Genomic DNA, 15941 nt, shown 5'->3' on the forward strand with positions numbered 1-15941 from the left:
GATTATGCAAAGAAGGAAAACTGCTCAGCTGGGATGGTGGGTTTCAGGGCCATCGTGACGGCTTCCCTGAGAATTGACAATTTTTCTGAGTTGTGAGTAAGGAACTCACTCTAAGCAAAGGGGGCAGCCGTGGGCCGAGGCGGCTCCAAAGTAGGGGGCAGCAACAGCTGGAAGCCTGTGCCCAGAGATCACGTGGTGTGAGAGGCCATGATCCAGAAAGAGGCAAACAGCTTCAGTGAGTGACACCAGGGAGCAGGCACAGGTGCCAGGCCAACCTGGGAGGCCGGGGTGCCCAGTTAAGCAGCCTTATCTCCATCCCAAACAGAAGGGATCCTTTGAGTCATGCAGGGGAATTACCAGATTGGCTTTGTGTTTTGAAAATCTCCTGTTTACCAAGAGAAGGGGGGTATCTCATGGCCCCTCCTTGCTGCCTGGAATGATTTTTACCGTGGTGTGACTTAAACACGTACAAACACAACATGAGCCATAAACTCCTTGTAGCTCTATACAACCATAAAACCAGGACAAATTGATCAATCAAATATGAAATCAATTCAAATCAGATTACTTTTATGCAACATAGTGTCTTTTGTTTGAAACCCTGTCCCCAGTAACAGGCCCAGACACTGTGACTTTGAGTGTGTGGGGCAGAGAAGATTGGCCTTTTAAATCAATTAGAAAAAGGCAGACAACTCAGGAGAAAAAATGGGGGGAAATACTTGACTTAAAGTACCTCCCAAGAGAATATCCAAATGACCAACAAACGCATGAAACGGTGCTCAGCTTCGTGACTCATCAGGGGAAACGCCAGTTAGGACCACAGTGAGCTACCACCTGAGACAGCAGAAAAGCCAAAGTGAAGATTGACAATATCACGGGTTGGTGAGCACGTGGAGCAGCTGGAACTCACGTGCCGTGGTGGGGCTGTAAACTGGTACAACCCCTGTGGGACGCACATCAGGTCTACTCCAGTCCAGCAGCTCTCCTCTCTCACCCAGCACTTCGCTCCTAGGCGTATACACAACAGAAATACATCCACGTGTCCACCAAGGGATGCGACTAATATTCACAGTGACACTATCATCACAGCCTGGAATGGGGCGAACCTGAATGCCCCGCAGCTGCAGAGCGGATACATGAGCTGAAGACGCTGCGTACAGTGAGTGGGTGGGAAGCCCCAAGGACGGGCGATCCGCATCTAGACACAATGCAGACGAATCCCATAAACATCGTGTGCCCAAGATGTCATTTATATAAAGGATGAAAACTGGCAAAACTAGTCTGTGGTGCTAGAATTCGGGGTAGAGGTTACCCTGGTGTGGGAGGAGGGTTAGGGGTGGGGATTTGGAGAAGGGCGAGACCCATGGACTGGACAGTCAGGGAGTTGCTGGAAATAGCTCTTTGGTCCTCAAGGCTCTGAATTCAGCTGAGAGGCCTGAGATGGTCTGAGGGGAAGAACCCACAGGAGTGCAGGTCAGGGCCCTCTAGTCCCCCTTTCCTTGCCCACATAGGCCACCAACTAGCAAGAGGTACTCTAGGGCCTGTAGCCCACCCTGGGCTGATGGAGCCTAACGCAGCTTCTCCTGCTCCAGCCCCATGAACAGCTTTGTTGTTCTGTACCCATAACCTGCTGACCAAAGGCTGGGTGCCCTGGCTTGACCGGAGGGAGCTATTGGGTTGTTGGAAAAGTCATGATATATTTTGTCTGTTTTTCAAAGGTCATTTATTTATATAAAGAACAAAGATCAATCAATGATATATTGCCCGTTTTGTCTGATAACCTTTTGCCATCTTTCAGTGAGCTTCATAATTCCTCGTTTGTAGAAGGACCTGCCTTTATTTGTGAAAAACTGAACAAGGTGCTGATTTACAGCCTCATCTGAATTGAACGTTATGCCACGCAAGGAGTTTTGAAGAGAGCGAAATAAGTGGAAGTCTGACGGCGCAAGGTCAGGCGAGTATGGTGAGTGTGGCAACACATCCCATCCAAGTTCCCATAATTTTTGATGGGTGATCAAACTTGTGCGTGGTCTCACATTGTCATGATGGAACACAATTCCTTTACAATTAACAAGCTCTGGACGTTTCTGGATGATGGATTTGTTCAAACTGTCCAATTGCCGACAGTACACATTCAAGTTGATTGTTTGGTTCCTTGGTAGGAGCTTGAAAAACATGACACCTTTAAAATCCCACCACACTGAGAACATAACCTTCCTCTGATGAATGTCTGCTTTCGATGTCATTTGAGGCGAATCATCAGGTCGGGACCAAGACCGTTTGTGTACCACATTGTTGTAAACAATCCACTTCTCATCACCAGTTATCAGTCGCTTCAAATAAGGATCATTTTCCTTACGTTTAATGAGCATTTCGCAAAAGTTTATACGCGTCATCAAATGAACTTCTTTGAGTTCATGAGGAACCCAAATATCAAGCTTGGTTACATATTCCAGCTTCTTCAGGTGGTCGTGAACCCTTGAATAATGGATGTCAATGTTTCTGCAATCTCTCGTGTCGTGTAATGTGGGTTTGACTCAATCAATGCCTTTATTTTGTTGTCATCAACGTTGGTGGGCCTCCCTGACTAAGGAGTGTCATTGAGATCAAAATCACCAGCACGAAATTTTGTGAACCATCGTTGGCACTGATGTTCTTGTAGAGCATTGTCACCGTAAACTTTATGCAACTTTTCACAAGCTTGATGCACGTTCTTCCCTTTATGGAAGTAAAACAATAAAATATGGCAAAAATGCACAGTTTGATCTTCCATCTTCAACTTGTTGTAAAATCTCCAAAATTCAACCAAATCGCTCAGTTTTTTTTAGAATGAAGCTAGAACTGTCAGCTGTCAAATGACATAGCAGTAACATAGATGCGAATGGCTCTAGTACTTCCAAAAACGAACTACTGCCATTTGCCGCAAACATGTGTCATGACTTTTCCGACAACGCAATAGATGCCAGGGTTAAGAAATGGGCTGACCTTCCAGGCCAAAGAGCAAGAGCGCCTCTGGGGAAAGAGGCCTTTCCTGCAGCCCTGGGGGATTGGAGACTGGTGGGCAGACTGCTGGCGCCATCATCCAGGGAAGACGAGGGGGCTGGGCAGCATGAGGTGGCCACACTGCCCACAAGCTGCTGACCCCGGCTGGCCTCAGGAAAGCTCAGCTCCAGTCCCGGCTTTGAGGGTCCCTTTGTTTGTGCCTTAATCTTCCTTCCCCTTTTGATTTGAAGCTGGTAAAGGAGGAGGGTCACTCCCTGCTCCTGAAAAGTGGTTAAATAACCTCCATTGCTCAACAAAGTCCAGTTGGATGGACGCTCAGCTGGGCAGGATTCTGTGTGGATGGCCAGCTGGGGCCTCCTCACAGGAAGTTCACTGACAGGCTTCCAGGAAAGTGGGACTTGTAAACTAAGTTCAGAGTTTTCACTTAAGCAGCATCCACTGTGAGCCAGGCACTGTGCTCAGAATTGAATTCTCCCACGTACACACAAAGAACTCAGACACGACTGTTTTTAAAATCAAGTCTGACGATATCTGCCTTTCAGTTGGAGTGTCTAGTCCCTTTACATTTAATGTATTTATTGTTGTGGATGAGTTTACATCTATGGTTTTGCTGTTTGTTATCTATGTGTCATCTCTCTTCTTTGGTCGTTTGTTCCTTTGTGCCTCCTGCTGGGTTAATCCAGTTTTTAAAACCATTCCATTCTGTCTTCTCTGCTTTTTAGCTATTCCTCTTTATATTTTTGGTTGCTCTCTAGGGGTTACAATGTGCATTCTTAAGTTATCACAGTCTACCTTTTAATAATAACACACCACTTCATGTATTCTGTAGGAACTTGACAAAAATAGAATTCCATTTTATCCTCCCCTGTCCTGTGTGTTATTTGATCATATATTTTACTTTTATATGTGTTAGAGATCCAAGAAAACATTGCTATTTTTGCTTTAAGGAGTTGATTTTTAAAGAAGTTAAGAAAAGGAAAAGTCTTTCGTATCTACTCCCATATTTACCATTACCAGTGCTTCCTGTAAATCTGAAATTCTATCTGGCAACATTTCCCGTAAGCCTAAAGACCATCATTTAGCATTTCTTATAATGCGGGTCTACTGGAAACAAATTCACCGTCTTATGTACTCAAGCATGTTTTTGTTTTTCCATTTGGAAAGACATTTTCACTGATAGCATTCTAAATTGAGAGATTTTTTTTTCTCTCTCATTACTTTTAAGGTGTTCCATTGTCTTCTGACTTGCATTGTTTTTATGAGAAGTCTGTTGTCTCTTCCATCATTGTTTTCCTATATATAATAATTGTCTCCCCCACCTCTCCCACAGCAGCTTCCCGGATTCTCTCTTGATCTTTGGTTTTCAGCAGTCTGACCATCATGTGCCTGAGTATACTCTTCTCTGTTGTTATCCTGTTTAGGGGTCACTGGACTTCCTTGATTTTTTTTTTTTTAGCTGAGTCATCCTGCCACCTGTTGGCAGCTCAGCAGCAGCTCAGCTCGGGCCGGGACGCGAACCGCTGTTGCTTAGAGCTCACACTCTTTTTTTTTTTTTAAGATTTTTATTGGGGAATTGGGGGGATGGGAGCAGTGCTGGGGGATTGGGGAAGGGGAACAGACAAGTTGCTGTCGTTTTTTTGTTCTTCAATCTAGTTGTGGAGGACGTTGCTTCACTTGCCCAAGTTGGCACCATCACTGCGCTCTTCCAGGGCGAGGCGGATCAGTCGCCGGCTTCTGGACGACTGCGGCTGCTGGCCGCTCACGCTGGCTGCTGGCCGCTCACGCTGGCTGCTGGCTACACACGGTAGCCCATGGCAACCCACTGCCACAGGGACTGCAGCCTACGCCGTCGCCAGCGACTCACGGCAGCCCAGCTCCAGGTTGAGCTGTTGTTCAGCATCTTAGCTGTGGAGGGCAGTGTTCACTGGCCCTCATATGTGGGATCCGAACCGGGACCCTCTGGCATCCCAAGCGAGTTCTTAACCATCGCGCCACTCGGCCGGCCCCTAGAGCTCACACTCTTGAGTGAACTCTTAACCAACTGAGCCACTCGGCGGGCCCTCTGAACTTCCTTGATTTTTTTAACTTGAAATATTCTTAGCCACTATTTCATCATATATATATTTTTTTCTGTCCCACTATCTTCCTTTCCTCCTTTGGGACTCCAATTACATGTGTGTTAAGACTGCTTGATCCTGTCCCACAGGTTACTCAGGCTATATTTATTTTTTCAGTAATGTTTCTCTTTGAGCTTTAGTGTTGATCATTTCTATTGATCTGTCTTTAAGTCACTGGTCCTTTTCAATTGGGTCTAATCTCATCCAATGGATGTTTATATGGCTTTTAATCTCATCTAATGAATGTCTGACTTCAGGTAGTATATTTTACAGTGTAGCATTTGATCTGATTCTTTTTTTTTTAAGTTTCCACATCTCCCTTTGTTATGGGTTGAAACAAGTCCCCCCGAAAGAGATGTTGAAGTCTTAACCCTCAGTATCTCAGAATATTACCTCATTTGAAAATAGGGTTGTTATAGATGTAATTAGTTAAGAGGAGGTCATACTGGAGTAAGTAATCCAATATGAATGGTATCCTTATAAGAAGAAACAGACACAGAGAGAACAGTGTGTGAAGATGGAGGCAGAGATTGGAGTGATGCACATACAAGCCAAGGAATGCCAAGAATTGCCAGTCACCACCAGAAGCTAGGAGAGAGGCATGGAACAGATTTTTCCTCAGAGCCTTCAGAAGGAACTAACCCTGCCAACACCTGGATTTCAGACTTCTAGCCTCTGAACTGTGAAAGAATAAACATTTGTTGTTGTAAGCCACCCAGGTTATGGTACTTTGTTTGGGTAGTCCTAGGAAACTAATGCACTCTTAAATTTTCCTATGTCTTCATCCATTCTTTTTTTCATCTATTCTAATTGTCTTTTCCTATAGATCCTTTAAAAATTTTATTATAATGATTTAAAAGTCTGCCTACTAATTCCAACATCTGGGTTGTCTTTGAATCTGTTTCTACTGACTTTTAAAAAAATCTTGTCTATGTGTCACATTGTCCTGTTTCTTTCCATATCTAGTAATTTTTTATTTTATACTGGACATTGTGATGATACCTTGTAGAGATTCTGGATTGTGTTATCTTTCTCTGGAAACTTTTGCATGTTGTCCTGCTTAATTGTTGGCCACTCACCTTGATCCTGTGGAGGCTTGGTGTTAGAATTTGTTTGGAAGGTTTGTTTTGGTCCTTACTCCTAAGTCATGGTCTCCCAGGATCTCAATCAAAAGTCTGCCAAACCTCTCTAACTTGGTGAGATTTGAATAAGAAAATCTGTCTCCCTGGTACCATGCAGCTGCAGAAATCTCTGCTCAGTATTTTCATCCTTCAGGCTGTGTTTTCCCCTGGGCTTCTTGGAGTCATGCTCCAAGCCAGAATCAGCCAAGGATTTGAGGGGAGTTCTCTCCCTTTCTGGCTCTCTTTTCTGGGATTTTTCTCTCTCAGTTTCTAGCTGCTCTTGAGGCACTGCGCTCCAATTTCCTACTTGCCAACGAATAAGGCTTCTGCTTTCTGCTTGAGTTCTATCCTCCACGCACTACATAAACTAGAGGATGCTTTCAGGGGAAAAGCCAGATAAATGAGTCTCTCATCAGTATGGTTTCTTTGTTTCAAGGGTCACATTCTCTCCAGTTTCTGACTGCTTTTGGTCACTGTCTAGTAGTTCCTAATCAATCTGTTTTATATATTTTGTCCAGATTTTATTATTGTTACCAGCAGAAATTGATCTCATATAAACTATCCCTCCACCACCAGCAAATATGCGCTTTATAAATTACTACATTATGCTGCCTAAGATTTATAAATTAGTGCTCTTGTTAGGCCTAGTTTTAGACTTGACGTTGAAAGTGATATGATTTAGTGGAAAACACAGGCCCTCTTGTTTGGGTCTGGAGCCAGCTACCCCTGATGTTGAGCTTTGACCCTGATACTTTGCTGTGTGACCTTGAACAAAACCCTTCATCTCACTTAGCCTCAGTGGCCTCTCTTGTATAACAGGAGTGACAGTCCCTGTCTTGCAGAATGAGGAATGGAAGTAACTTTAGTGAAAGCCCAGCACCATTCCTGCACAAAAGTGCTCAATAAGTGGGGGCTGTTATTAGCAGTGAACTACGTGGTTCTGTTCCTACAAGGAAAGCTCTCCAAATGACATGGCGGTCAGCTACACCTAATGTTGACCTTTAGGAAGTCCCCATTCTACTCTGTTGACACATTTTAAGATACAAGCTGATGCCCACGAGTTTAGTTTTCACAGACATGTCAGGGTGCGTCTGCTGAGTGTAGGGAGGGATCTATACCCTCTGGGATGGCCCAAACTGTGCCTCCTGGGCAGCACGAAGTCCCCATTTGGAGAACCAATGAGGGCTCCTGCCAGCTCAAGTCTGGGCTACATCAGGTCTTGATCGAATGGGATGGACTGGGTTGGGCGACACTCATTTACCAGACTTAAACAGTGACCCAAGTAAGGAGAAATCAATACACTTGGCATTTATGGGGAGGGTACTCTCTGAAGCAGCAGAGGCCACTGACACAGCAGCCAAAACAAGACCCTTCACAGAAGGGCCCACTATCTTCAAGCTAAGCTGTGGGAGCCAAGCCTGCATCTTGGACTAGCTGTGTGGCCTTGGGCAAGTTCCTGCCCCTCTCTAGACGGACTTCCACATATCTTCACAAACTGATAACCTCTAAAAGCCCTGTCAACATGGAATCAGAAATCAAGAGTCCTAGCCATGGTCTTGCCTCCAATATAGAAGTGAGGTTGGGCACCTCAGTTAAATATCTTTTTGCCTCAATTTCCCCATCTGTACCACAAGGTGCACATGCCCAATACACGCTCTGCACCAGGCTGTTTCGGATCCCTTAAAAATAACAAAGTACTCTGAAAGCCAGAATTACAAACATATATTGCACCCCAAGATCTATGGCCTTGCACTGCGCTGGGGAAACTCAAGTCTTGCATTATAAGGGCAAGTTGGGAAAGTGGCGCCAACCCCCCTTGGGGAAAAAAATGAGAGCTTTCAAAAAGAGACAAATAACTTGCAATTTAAATGCATAAGAGACCAGGCTGTGCCACCGCATATGCAGATAGATGCAAATGATATGCAAATGATCCAGAGTAAGCCTGAGTTTGCCAATGTCCTCTGCCAAGCAGCCAGTTATGGGGTTCATCCAGGTCTGGTCTGTGCCAGAAGCTCACATCTGGGGCCCAGAGGCCTCGGGGTGAATGTTCGATTATACTTCTTCCAGAAAGCTTTCCAAGACCCAACAGGCCGCAGCCCCCTCCCTCCTCCCTAGGGCTTGGATTCTCAATTCTCAGCAAGGATGGTACCTTCTCTCTCTCCAGGCTATGAGCTCCCAAGGGCAGGGGCTCCATCACCTTCACCACCACGCCCCAGAACTGGCACAGAGTCTGGCACCAAGCAGGCACTCAGGGGCTACCTGCTGAGTGAACACAGGAAGGCAGGATGAAGGGGTGAGTTCATTTATTTTCAAGTCCTCCTTGACCCAGGGAAGAGGCTGAACCCTGCTCTGGGGCTTTCGGTTGTGCTGTCACTAACAATGGGTGACAGTCAGCATTCGTACCTTGCTACCAATGAAGATTAGAGGATTGAAATTTGCCAGTGACTTGCCTAACTTATGAATTAGGAAAGGTTCCACTTGGTTGATACAATGACATACTCACCTCTCTCTTTCATTCTGCCGTCCTTTCTGGAATGTTCCAGGACCTGAGCCAGAGGCAGTATACAATAAACCCTGGGTGAAAAATGGATGGATGAATGGATGGATGGATGGATGAGTGAATGAATGAATGAATGAATGAATGAGGTTTCAGCTAGCGTTCCAGACCTACCCATAAGCCATTGCCCTTAAGTTCAACTACTGATCTTCATCTATTTGTCGTAGAAGTCGTGAATTCTTTTGTGTGTTTATAAATTTAGGGACTGTAACACTTTGGTACCACATCACATCCCCTTGTCCCACCTCTGACTTCAGCTGCAATGAAGTGGACCGTCCTAACTCACACGGACAGGTGTACGACCTCAAGCAGGTGCTTTTCTGCCTTGGAGCTTTTCCCAAAGCCTCCTGAAGCCACTAGCACAGCTCAGAAGGTGAGTGGGGAAAAGGTCCATGAAACACCATTCTGCAATGGAGGAGAGGAGCCAGTGGGTAGATGCTCTCTCCTCCCGTCTTCCAGGACAATCTGGGAGGCGTTCTGTATACTTCCGGGGTCCCAGGGAAATCGGCTCTCCCTCACTGCTCCTCCTCCTTCCCCGCCTTGCTCTCCTGCCTCCCGAGGTCACCCCAAGTCCTTAACTCAGGTTCTGCTTTCAAAGGACCCCAAGTGAGGACAGGAAGAGTTTTCAAAATCTGCTTGCGTCCATGGCTATGCATCTCATGAATATGATATACATGCAAAGGTGGAAAATAGATTGAGAATGGCTCGTCTTCACAGCCAAAGTGAATTATTTCAGTGAAAAGCCAGCGTTACCTGGTGTTGGACAAGCCCTCATTCACTCGTCACAGACTTCTTAGCCTCCTGCTCTGAGCAGGATATTGCAGCCCAGGCCTCGCCCTTGCACTGTGCACAGCCTGGTGGCAGTTGCGACGAGGATACGGATGGGCGACCGGAAGGGTTCTGTTCGAATCCTCAAAACTACCCTGTTCCCCTATGAACACAACTGTGTCATTTACGGATGAGAAAACTGGGGCTCAGAGTGGAGGGACTTGTCCAAGGGGAGGTCAGACAGCTCGTAAGTGGTGCCGCTGACACCTAAGCCCACAACATCTGATCCACAGCCTGCAGAGGTGTCTGGAGCTGGCCCACTCTGCAGTGGCCGTGGGTGGTAAATGGGGTCTGCTTATAGGTCACCGGCCCACACTCTAGACCAGCACTGTCCAGTAGCAACAGGCCTCCAGCCGCAAATGCACGTGCAAGCCACACAGGTAATTTTCAATTTTCTGGTAGCTTTGTAAAAACAAAGAAAAAAACCCCAAAAAACTGGTAGAATTCATTCTAATAATATTTGTATTTAACCTCATCTACCCAAAATATTATCATTTGATATGTCATAAACATTTAAATTATTGAGATAGTTACTTTGTTTCATTCTAAGTCTTTGCAATGCGGTGTGTATCTTACGCTTAAGACACATCTGAATTCAGACTAGCCACATTTTAAGTGCTTTCTCAGTAGCGAGCAACACGTGGCCAGTGGCGGCTGTGCTGCATAGTGCAGCCCTAACACCCCCCTACCCCACTGTGTGGCCTTGGCCTAGTCCATTCCCAGTATGTCTTCAGAGAGAGCTCATGGAGCGAAAGCACTCTGTATACTCACTGTAAACGCGTCACTGCAACCTTTATCTCATCCATCTGCCCTGGCAGACAATGTTGCTGGGGCCAAAGCTTTGGGGAGACGTGCACCCAGTTCCCCTTGCAGAAAAAAGATCTCTCTTCTCAAACCTGGGCCCCAGAACCCCACCCACCGGGGAGAGGGCGCAGGAGGGGAGTGGCTGGGAAGGAGCGCCAAGGCTCCCCCTTGTCGGCTTCCTCTTGCCTGCTCTAGGGAGAGTTAGAGTCTATTTTAACCCAAATGACCTACCACCTCCCTATTTAGATGCCAGCGGATGGTTCTGCTTCTCCAGGGCAGGGCTGGTGTTTGCCACACGAGGTAGGGAGGTTAAGGTTGGGTTTAGCTACAGGTGGTAACAGTTACTTTAATTCTATGGAACCCCAAATCGGTGCTTGGAGCCGGTTCTGTGGGAACGCAGCTTGTTGGTTCACGCATTAGACACACATTTATTGAGCGTCTCGGGTGTTTACGCCGCTCTGGTGAGGATGTCAGAGATACAGAGAGGAAGAAAAGCAATAGGCCTCACCCGGGGGAATGCAAAGTCCGGTGGAGGGGACCGGACAGTAAGCACAGCCAGAAAGCTCCACAGCGCCGCCTCAGGAGGCTGGGACCAGTACTTGACTGAGGGGTTGGGGGTGGGGGAGTGTGGGGACTGCAAGTTCAAAGAAAGGTGAGACTGAGCCTGTGATCAGGTGTGTGGCTGGAGGGCAGAATGCCTAGGAGGGCTGGATGGACATCAGACGGTACAACGGTAGATTGGGTCCAGCCCAGGATGGGTCTGGAATGTTCTCTGAGACTCCTGCTCCCAGCAGGACTGCCATAGGAACCCCGACTGGCTGTGCTGTGGCCCTTGGCAAAATCGCCAATTAGGTGGAAACGTAGCGATTCAATTCCATTTACCCAGTATTCTCGGAGCTTCTGCTGATGCTCTGCTGTGGGGAATACAGCGATGCAAAAGACATTAGAAACAAACAAAATACACAGGACTTGGGTTTCCAGCAGTATTGTGAGTTAGGCAGCAGAAAACTCTCCTGCTACAAAATACCACTTGGAAATGGTGGCTAAAATATAACAAACATCCTTTTAAATGCATGGCTGAGCTTGCAAGAAAGGAGGGGAACTCCCCAGGGATAAAAACAAAGAAGTGGCTGAAAACCAGAGCAGGAATCAGAAAGGCTGGTGTTGGTGACGCTAGGCGGGCATGGCAGGGTGGCTGTGCGTCTCAGCGGCCTAGGGGTTGAATTTTACAGCCTCTGTGTGGACAAGAACCAAAGCTTTGGGCTCCACAAAGCCAGGAATTGTAAATGAGACCCACCTCCACGCCAAACTCTCCAGAGTTATATTCTCAGCGAAAAGGTGGAGGAGGATAAAAAACAAACAACAAAAAATCCACTCTCTGCTCAGACAGATCACCAAGAAGCCAGAAGGTCATCTGTACAGCCTGGGTATAGGATGGGACACTAAATACCCTGAGAATTAGTTGCTGTAGACTCAGCCTCAAGGGGTTTGGGATTTAAAGTTACACCGCCCTGCTTCTTGGTGTGCCTGGGGACTCAGAAAGCAAGAGTAACTCAAAAAGAGGCCTCTGGCTGGAAATGCCCCTGGGCACTGGGCAGAAACAAAGGCAAACACTCCCTAGAGGGCGGTAACCTCACCCACCCCCACCCCCAGCTGCCCAGGGTTCCCACAGACAAAGGTCCTTGCAGATGAGCTCACAAAGAAAAAATTACAAAACAAAAGCAGTCATAAACAAGAGTGAGTGGCAAAACCAACAGTAGGAGTGGACACCCCAGGGACCTTAAGTGATAGATCCAGCAGATAGAGACCACAAAATCGCTATGGTCAAAATGACTAAATTTGGGGAGCTATTGAAAAGAATGAAATATAATGAAAAAAGAACAGCAAGGGTTTCTGGTAAGAGATAGCAGATTAGACACACGCAGTTACCCCTGTTTCCTTCTGAAACTCCTTTTAAAATAGTGCAAAGACAAAGAAAATGGGATCATTTTGAAATTGGGAAGCAGGCCAATTAGTGAAAACCGACTTAGTGGATGCAAGATATTGAGTCCTAAGGTGACAGTGAGGAAAGTCTAGAACAAACAGAACCCCCAAAGGCTCAGGAATTGAGTACCAGGTACTTCTGGCACTAGAGGTAAAAAAACCAGATCGAACCACAGAGGATTTATTGAAAAACACTTTAAAGAGCAGTTAATAACCAAGATCCCATCCCCCAAGGTACTGCCTCTATCACATCCCAACAGAAGACGGATGGTTTATTCCTTGGAGTGGGTAAAAGCAAGGGACTCTGCACCGGAGAAGGGAAGATCCAGTCAAAGGGAACAGGCATCTCATGAAAATGGGGACTGACGTGAATCTTCACACTGAATACTGATACTCCCAACTGGTAACCAGGCTGAGTATGAGCTTCTAGACAGGAGACTGAGAGTCAATTCTCTGTGGACCTGAGAAACCCAGGAGGAAAGATCTAAAGGCAGTGACATCAGAAGTTGCCCAGCGAAAGAGCCCAGCCAGATCACCTCCAGAGGAGTCCTTGGTAGGCAACAGACTCTGAGCCCTGAGAAGCCTCCATGTGCAGAAAAGTCAAGGCTCACCAGGCACAGGAGGGAAGCACTTAACCCGGAGACAAAAAATAACAAATAGAAAGTCACTTTGAGGGAACACAGATGATGATGATAAGGAGAAGAAAATGCCAAAACCTTGATGTATCAGTTATCATCAAGGACATAAGCGATATAGCCCACATTAAACAAGTACAGGATGTTATTAATAAGGAACATTCTGAGAACAAAAAATATCTCTTGGATAGCTGTATTCCTGGTGTTTAAACTGGATGCCCTTAAATATTTAATATTCATACCTAGAAATTATATTTTCCTAACAACGTGTAAGGCAGTGCTGTCCAATAGAAATATCATATGAGTCATGTGCCTTAAACATTGTTAGGAAAATATATTTCTAGGTAAACACTTAAGGGCAACCAGTTAAACAACCAACATAAAGCTATAGTTTCCAAACTATCAAAGAAAAAAGGAGAATAAAGAAAACTATAAATGTAATAGATGGCAGAACATGAGAAATAATTTTAAAAGGTTTGGGTAAATAAAACAACGAAATAAAATGGTAGAAGTAAGTCTAAATATATCAACAAGCATTATAAATATAAATTAATCTGTCTCTTAAAAGACTGAGAATGTCATATAGGATCAAAACAAACAAAACAATATACGGTGTTATGCTGGTTAGGAGTAACACTCTAAAGCAAAAGAAAAGGGAAAGACTGAAAATAAAATAATGGAAAAAGATACACCAGGCAAATACTAATTAAAACCAACATAATAACATTAATATCAGAAAAAAAAACACCTAAGGCCAAGAAATATTAATAGAGATAAAGAGGGACACTATAGGATGATAGAAGTAACAATCCACTAAAAAGATCTAAACAATAGTAAGCTTTTTATAGCTAACTACTTATCCTCTAAATAAGTCAACAACAACAAAGGCAGATTAAAAACAACAACAGCTGTAGCTTTGAAAACTAAAAAGCACATTCCTGAGTCTCACAGGTACAACAGGAAATAGGAACATTTCTTTCCTGTTCTGATGTTTCCTTCTATGTGGAGAGAGCTGAATTAGCGTAACACTACCAGCCGGTCTCTGCCCCTTTCCATTCTCTGCCCCACGGTGGTGGTGGGGGTGTGTGTGTGTGTGTGACCTAGCTGATTAGTCAATGTGGGCAAAATAAAATCGGCTTGCTTGACTTACCAACTACTTCCTTTCACTTGGGAGTTGCCTACAGGCAGTGGTCAGTCTCTGACCGCCACCCACCATTACAGTGATTAGAGGTTAAGACTGCTAAATCTCTGTTTCCAGTATTAGGAAACCCATTTAGCTGTCACATCTACCCTCATCTTCCAACCTTATCAGTTAAAAAAAAAAAAAAGATTCCCCCCCTCACCCCACCCCTGCCACAGCCTTCCCGCTGTTTGTCTTACCTCTCAGTTCAGGATCCAGGAGAGGAAAGGGAAGTTACTTACTGAGCCCCTTCAAAGACATCAACAGAAATCACGATGGGAATTACAAAATATTTGTCACTTGAGGAAAAAGAGGTAAGTAAATTTGTAGAATGGAATGAAGAAGACATGTAAAGAGAAATATATAGGCTTAAATGCATTTACTCTAAAACGACTCATACATGAGTAAAGCTTTCAACAAATGAAAGCTTTTAAAAAACAGTGAAAAGAAGTAAACAAGAAATACAAGAGCATAAGTGAAAAGAAAATCAAGAATCACAAAAATTATCAACAAAGCCAAAAGCTGGTTCTTGGAAAAGACAATAAAATAGACAAACATCTAGCAAGATTAATCAAGGCAAAGAATAATCAAGGCACAAATATCTAATATTAAGAACAAAAGGGATTTGGGGAGGGGGGTTGTCACTTTGAGTGGTAAAAAGTATAACTGTTGCACTGTGTTGTACAGCTGAAATTAATTTTTAAAATGTTTATTTAACAATAAAAAAATTAAAAAAAATAAAAAGAACGAAAGGGAAATGAAACTACAGATACAGAAGTTTTGAGAATCATAATACTCTGAGCAACTTTATGCTACTATATATGAAAATAGGTGAAATAAAGAATTTCTAGAAAAATATAGATGATTAAGATTTACTCAAGAAGAAGAAAAAACTAAATAAATCAATGACCATTAAAGAAAATAAATTAGTATTTTAAAAACCACCCCTCTCCACTCTCCACCTTCCCAAAGAAACCCCATTTGCATGGAGAGGAATGGGGCAGAGCTGTGCCTGGGAGGCAGGCTGACGCAGGCAGGAACAGCTAGAGATCTGGAAGAATATGAGTCTCATGCCCCAGTCCTCACTGAGGTCTGTTTTATTCCTGCACTTGTCACTGTTTGGTTTCATACCTGAGCTCATGAATTCCCCTTCTTTCCTAAGCAAATGCTGCTGGGTTTCTGTCATTTGTGTAACTGAAATGCAACCAGTGGTATCACATTTTCCAGTAAATTTCAAAAAATGGGAGCCTCAAGAAATAGTGTAGGGGTAGCCCAGTATCTTAATCCTAGGACACCCCTTACAAATATGCTCTTCAAAATTTCACATCTGTGGGCCAGCTGAGTGGCTCGTTGGTTAAGAGTTGGCTTAGGAGCATGAGCTCTAAGCAGCAGGGCCACAGGTTCGGATCCCACATGGGCCAGTTATGCTGCTCCCTCTACAGCTAAGATGGTGAACAACAGCTTGACCTGAAGCTGGGCTGCCCTGAGTCACCCGCAACTACGTAGGCTGCAGCCCCTGCTACATGGGCTGCCATAAGCTACCATGAGTGGCCAGCAGCTGCTGTGAGCTGCTGTGAGCCGCTGTGAGTGGCCGTCCAATGGCAGCGACCTACCTGCCTCACCCGGGAAGAGCGCAATGATAATACCAACATGGGCCAGTGAAGCAACGTCCTCCACAACTAGACTGAAGAACAAAATGACAGCAACTTGTCT

General features: G+C 45.0%; 2 long non-coding RNA genes across 2 annotated transcripts in view; one reads left to right on the top strand and one right to left on the bottom strand.

The window, feature by feature from the left end:
- Window positions 1-8414: 8414 nt before the first annotated feature.
- The window catches only part of LOC109380473 (uncharacterized), a 9718-nt gene continuing 2191 nt past the window's right edge, over window positions 8415-15941 (bottom strand). The window contains exons 2-3 of the long non-coding RNA XR_002123493.1: window positions 8745-8815; window positions 8415-8503 (exon numbers count right to left, since the gene is read on the bottom strand). This is a non-coding gene — a long non-coding RNA (uncharacterized LOC109380473). The remainder of the gene's footprint in view (window positions 8504-8744; window positions 8816-15941) is intronic.
- Window positions 8460-13456, top strand: LOC109380468 (uncharacterized). The gene is made up of 3 exons (XR_002123485.1): window positions 8460-8534; window positions 9001-9171; window positions 12648-13456. It is a non-coding gene; the product is annotated as an uncharacterized LOC109380468 (long non-coding RNA).

The sequence above is a fragment of the Hipposideros armiger genome, unplaced genomic scaffold (genome assembly GCF_001890085.2).
Source record: "Hipposideros armiger isolate ML-2016 unplaced genomic scaffold, ASM189008v1 scaffold_3, whole genome shotgun sequence".
NCBI lineage: Eukaryota > Metazoa > Chordata > Mammalia > Chiroptera > Hipposideridae > Hipposideros > Hipposideros armiger.